Raw genomic sequence first — 6,634 nt, 5'->3', positions numbered from 1 at the left:
GGTGCAAGCCTCTTGGCAATTAATTCTCTCAACTTTTATTTATCTGAAAAATGTTTTTTATTCTACTTTTAGTTTTAAAGAATATTTTAATTGAATATAGAGTGTTATGGATTGAATTATGTCCCCCCAAAAATATGTGTATCAATTTGGCTGAACCATGATTCCCAGTATTGTGTGGTTGTCCTCCATTTTGTGATTGTAATTTTATGTTAAAGAAGATTAAGGTGAGATTATTATACCCTTACTGAGGTCACATCCCTGATCCAATGTAAAGGGAGTTTCCCTGGGGTGTGGCCTGCACCACCTTTTATTTTACAAGAGATAAAAGGGAAGGGAAGCAAGCAGAGAGTTGGGGACCTCATACCACCAAGAAAGCAGTGCTGGCAGTATAGTACGTCCTTTGGATCTGAGGTTCCTGCACCGAGATACTCCTAGACCACGGAAAGACTGATGATGAGGACCTTCCTCCAGAGCCGACAGAGAAAGAAAGCCTTCCCCTGGAGCTGATGCCCTCAATTTGGACTTGTGGCCTACTAGACTGTGAGAGAATAAATTTCTCTTTGTTAAAGCCATCCACTTGTGATATTTCTGTTAGAGCAGTACTAGATGACTAAGACATAGAGTTATAGATTGACAATTTTATTTTCTTCAGAACTTTAAAGATGTCATTCTATTGGCTTCTGGGTCCTCTCTTTTCTCTAATGAGACATTAGCCATCATAGTATTGTCATCCTGTTTTATGTGATGTGTCTGCAGCTTTTAAGATTTTTTCTTTGACCTTCAGCAGTTTGACTCTGATAAATTGTTTCTTTGTATTGATCCTACTTGGATTTTTCTGTGATTTTTGTATTTATAGTTTTGTTATTTTTTTTTTACTACATTTGTGAATTGTTCAGCCATTACTTCTTTTATTATGTTATCTTCTCCATGCTCACTTTCTTCGCTTTATGGGACTCCAATTACATGCATGCTGGTCTGCTTGATGTTTTTCCACAGGTCTTTGAGACTCTGCTCATATTTTGCCAATACTTTTGTCTCTCTTCTTCAGACTGGGTAATTTCTATTGATTTCTTTCAAGTTCATTAACTCCTTTGCCTGTAGTTCCATTCTGCTCTTATTCCCATCCAATAAATATTTTATATCTGATAATACATGCTTTAGTGCAAGAATTTTCTCTTTTTTAATATAGTTTAAATGTCTCTTAATCTTATCTCTTTATTTACTATGACCACTTTCCCTGTAAGTCCTAAAACACATACTAGCTGCTTTAAGTTCTTGCCTGCTAATTATAACATCTGTGATGTTTTAGGACCTGTTTCTGCTACCTGCTTTATCCCTTGACTGTGGGTCATATTCTGCTGTTTATTCTCATATCTAGTAATATTGAATATTGTGTATTAAGCATTGTTGCTATTCTGGATTTTTTAATTGTTGTCTCTCAGAATTTGTCCTCTCAGGCAGTTAAATTACTGGTGATCATGTTGAACCTGTAGAGGCTTGATTTTATATATTTTTAGGTTATGTCTGTTTCTGTTTTACTTTTAATTCTGGGGAGAATACCACAGTTCTGAGATATGCATTTTATTTTCAGGCATGGCCCTACTGGAATATTGATGGAAAGCACAAGGCATTTATCAATCTTACTTAATTTGATGTGGTGTAATCTCCAAACCCTGTCTCCTCTGAAGTGGGGAGCAGCTGAAATCTCAGTTCAGCACCTTTATTAACCTTCCAGATGTTGATTTCTTCTGGATTCCTTGAAGCTCACTTTCTCATGCCCTGTTCAGGAGTAGACCAAAGATTTGAGGAGTGTATATACTCAGATTTTTGTGCTTCCCCTTCCATGGCTTCCTTTTTTTCTGGATTTTACGTCTCAGTTTCCAGCCACTCTGTAGCACTCAACTTCATCCTCTGACACCTTTAGCCAATACGATTTGCAGCTTTCTGCTTTTCTTCTATCTAATCTGCATCACGTGGACCTGAATGTCCTCGTGTAAAAAGCTGAATAAACATATATAATCACCTAAAGTAGTTTCCTTCTTTCATGGGCAGAATCCATTTTTGTTTCTCCCTGCTTTTAATCACTCTCAGTCCCTTCAAATAGCTATATTTATTCATATATTTTGACCACAGTTTATAGTTATCATTTGCATATGGGTCCAATACAAGCTACTGTTTCATTACTGAATTACTGGAACTAGACATTCTTTCTACTCTAAATGCATTATTGGATTTTTCCTCATAACGGAATAAGAATTAGCAGCCATTATTACTCCTGTTTTCCTGAGGAACAAAATGAGACATAGAGACAGCAATTTATTTTCTAAAATTTACCCAGCTTGTAAGTGATACAGAGTCTGTCTTTAAACCTTATAATTTGAGCCACAAATCTATAGCACTGGGTACTATAGTAATTCAGGGTAGAGAATGTATAAATGATGTGTCCTCTGCAGAAAATCTAAAGTGTTGATGGTGGATACATACTTGTGTTCATTTAGTCTGTACGATAGCTAAAGAGGATAGTTACTGCAATAACACAAGCATTTTGCTCATGTCACTGTTGATAAAACATCTTTAGAGATTCTTCTTTTATTTACTTCTTAGGTAGTCTGGAGACTTACATAAGAATTGTCCTTTTTTATGAGCAGGACAGGCAATTACCTTCCTGAAATAATTTGGTATGTCCAACTACCCTAAAATATTTCTGACTCTTTTGCCTGAAACTTCCACCAAAAAGGGATTCCGCTGAATGAATGTATAACCTGGTTAGAGGCAAGATATTTAATATTTTATTGTGAATTAGTTAATGCAATCCTTCCTGATATGACAGTTTCTTGGATCAACACTAACGGGGGGAAAAAAATAAAACAAAACCTCTCACTATATGTGTGATCTATGTCAAGTCAGTGACTTGAATCTCAGTTTCCTCATCTGTCAGGTGGGAATGATGATAGCATGAGTTTCTTAGTGTTATTTTAAAAAGAAATTGAGGAGAAGTATATAATGTGATTACCAGAGTGTCAGACACATTGTAAACTTACAACAAAAATTGCAGTTGATGATGATGAAAGAGAATGACAGCTGAACTATGGGGCACTGATGCTATTAAGAAAAGTACTTGGGGACTTCAGGATATTCAGAGACTAGTGGAATACGTTGGAAATATAGGATCTGTAAGGGGAAAAGAGAGCCACATAGGAAGAAGAGGAAGATAACGGATATTAAAACCAAGGCTTTGAATTGGTTCATTTTGGTTTGCCCCAGATACACTGAATCAGAATCTACATTTCAACACAACCCTCGAGTGATTCTTATGTATACATGTTGTCATGGATTGAATTATGTCCCCCAAAAAAATGTGTGCATCAGTTTGGCTGGGCCATGATTCCCGGTATTGTGTGATTTTCCTATATGTTGTAAATCCTGCCTCTATAATATTAATGAGGGAGGACGGGCGGCAGTTGTATTGGTGAGGTAGGACTCAATCTACAAGATTGGATTGTGTCCTGAGGCAATCTCTTGAGATATAAAAAAGAGAAGTGAACGGAAAGACAGGGGGACCTCATACCATCAAGAAAGCAGTGCCAGGAGCAGAGCGTGTCCTTTGGACCTGAGGTCCCTGCACGGAGAAGCTCCTAGTCCTGGGGAACATTGATGAGAAGGTCAACAGAGAAAGAAAGCCTTCCCCTGGAGCTGATGCCCTGAATTTGGACTTTTAGCCTAATTTACTGTAAGGAAATAAACTTCTCTTTGTTAAAGCCATCCACTTGTGGTATTTCTGTTGTAGCAGCACTAGATGACTAAGACACATGTATACATAAGAATCACCTGGGGATCTATAAGAATCACCTGGGGGGTGAATCTCAACAGGGTATCAAACCAGAATGAACCAGTTTGAAGCCCTGATTAAAACATAGACTGGAAATAGAGTAGATATGCAGAATTTTGCTTAGAAGCAGTAGTAGTGTAGAATTTGTCAAGAATTTGGGATTACTATTTACAAGATGAAATAGCAAGAGGCCTAAGATAGCATTACAGCATGTCAAGGTAAACTAGCAGAGAACAGGGAAAACAGAACTCAGACTCCTTATCTTTGGTATGTGCATTGAGTCTTGATGCCTAAAGAGTTGGCATTATCAATAAATCAATAAATCAGACATTTTTTGAGCTCCTACTCTGTGCTAAGCCTTGTCCCAGGCACTTCTGAGCATGGTCTGTAGAAATCTAAAACGTAATCCCTAATCTCAATGATTTTTCAGTCTAGATGGGAACAACACTTTAATCACACACACACAAATGACTTCTGAGAAACACAGGATTACAAATTTAAGAGTTGGGTTGAGTGATTTAAAACCAGGAAGTACTATCATAGGTGAGACTCAGCAAGGGTTGATGATGTCTGGGAAGGCTCTCACCTTGAGTTGGGTCGCAGTTCAGGTTAACATACTACTGTTTAAAGCCTGACAAGTGCCAGATTCGCTGCATTATTGATGGATCTCCTCATGAATGCTGAGCTGTTAGGGGCCTGTGGTTCCAGCAAGAGGCTAAAGGATTTAACAAAGCTCCCCATGAAAGCTGTACTAACTGGATTAGCTGCCAACATGGATTGAGGCTTTGAGTGGGATTAACCCCAATTGCACTGAATTAGTTCCTCTTTTTCATCCTTTTCTTTTCTTCAGCAAAGCCAGGTGGGAGAGGGGCACAATACTCAAATTATTTTCTTGGAGTCAAAGAATCTAGGGAAGAAGTCTATTAAGTGACCTTTTCCTGATTTTTACACCCTGAGGGATTTAATGCAGTGGCGAAGAAAACTTAACCTCTCAATTTAACCGCCATCACCAGGGTTTCTACTCGCCAACGTCATAGGTTTAACTGATGCTTTATGGCTCTGAAAACTTGGGGGAGACTGGAGGCCAAAAGGAAAACTACAGATAGTCTCAATGTGGAAAGTATAAAATTTCTGCTTATTAGACTAGCTCGAGTTGGTTTATTTCTAAAAGGAAGTCATTGCTCTAGAGCCTGTGTTTTGCTTCGTCCTCTGCCTCCATCCCTTTCTCTGTATCCCTTCAATAATTAACGCACACACAACTGACTTCATCACACACTCCTGCGTATTGCTACTAAACTAAAGAGTGTTTCTATACGTGCCTGTCTCTGTCTGTTTCAGTCTCATTGGGAAACTTTATTGACTTTTCTCCACATCACCACACACTGAATGATTGCTTTTGCAGCTTATCAGGTCTTTATTGGACACCTAATCCCGGTGTTACCTGAAGTGGTTTTGAGAAGCTCTTCCTATAATTCCTCTAAATTTGTAGCTGGCGTGGATACTCAGTCTCAGCTCTGGCTCAGTCGTGGCTGGGATTAAGGCTCATTCTGTGCCTAGGGGTTATAAATCAATTTGTGGCTGAGGTCTGGACTTAATTTATGTTTAGAGTTAAATCATCACAATAAATATGCACAACTATTATAAATAATTAACTCCTTATCTGTTTGTCCCTCAGGGATATTTTATTTATCATCAGCCTAGTGCCCAGCAGAGAGCCTAACCCACAGTAGCTATTTTAATACTTGGTGAATAAGTGAATTAATGAAAGGCCCCATTCTGTGGTCAGGATTATGGCTTGGCGTTGGCTGAAGTAAAGGCTAATTCTTTGGCCAGGATTAGATGGTATTCTGTAGCTCATTTCATGAGTAAGTCCAGAGTTTTGTAGCTGAGGTCAGGTTTTAGTTTGTGTATGAGAGTAGGGCTTCGTTTGTGATCATGGTCAGGACCGAGTAGGTGGCTAGAGCTGGGAGTTAGTGCCTGATCATAGAACACAGTAGGCCAACTGGCCCATATGGGATCACATTCTTGTTCTTTGGTTCATTGACACTGAGTTCTGAACCTCAACATTAGCCACTGGAATGGAAGTTCAGCGTAAGGCAAACTTCCCGGAACATACTACCTGATTTCACCCAGAGCAGTGGACTGACTGTACCATACACATAGTACCTACTTTAAAGTACCTACTTTTAGGTAAGGGGATTATGACTTCATCGTCCATTGGAGCTTGCACTTCATAGTTTAGAAATGAGTGGCTTAATTTCACTTCCTAGATTAGGGATTCTCCTGTAGTGATGGTTGAGCAGCAAAGAAGTTGATGAATTATGATTTAAAATTGTTGAGTGGTCCCATGTGCTCACTTGCTGTCTGCCCTAGTTGAAATGTCAGTCCCTGGCACCTGTGTTGTGGTGTTTCTCTGGCTCTGCTGCTGGGTCTATCTTGAACCCCCCTGGCTGACTGTCTCACTGCTCATCTCCAGTGTTCTCTTGTCCTCTCCTGGTTTTTAGCAGTCACCTTGCTGGGTTCTTGCTGAAGCAGCATTGCTCCCAAATGATTAATAACTTGAAAACTGGCTCTGAGTCTGGTGATGGATTAATCCCAGTGGAGCAGGAATGACTGGGAGGACTTGGACAGGAAATGCCCACTGGAAGCTCTCTACCCAGATCTGGGCAGATTTTCTCTCCCATCCCTGATCACTGTTCAGATATATACAATCTCCTTTCTCACTGCTACACTCTCATATAGCACCCCATCTTCCAGAGTCCTGTTCCTATTTCATTATTGTAACTTACCAGTGTAGGGTCATAT

The sequence above is a fragment of the Trichechus manatus genome, unplaced genomic scaffold (genome assembly GCF_000243295.1).
Source record: "Trichechus manatus latirostris isolate Lorelei unplaced genomic scaffold, TriManLat1.0 scaffold00011, whole genome shotgun sequence".
In the NCBI taxonomy this organism is placed as follows: Eukaryota; Metazoa; Chordata; class Mammalia; order Sirenia; family Trichechidae; genus Trichechus; species Trichechus manatus.
The sequence above is the reverse complement of the archived record's forward strand: the minus strand, read 5'-3'. Positions refer to the sequence as shown.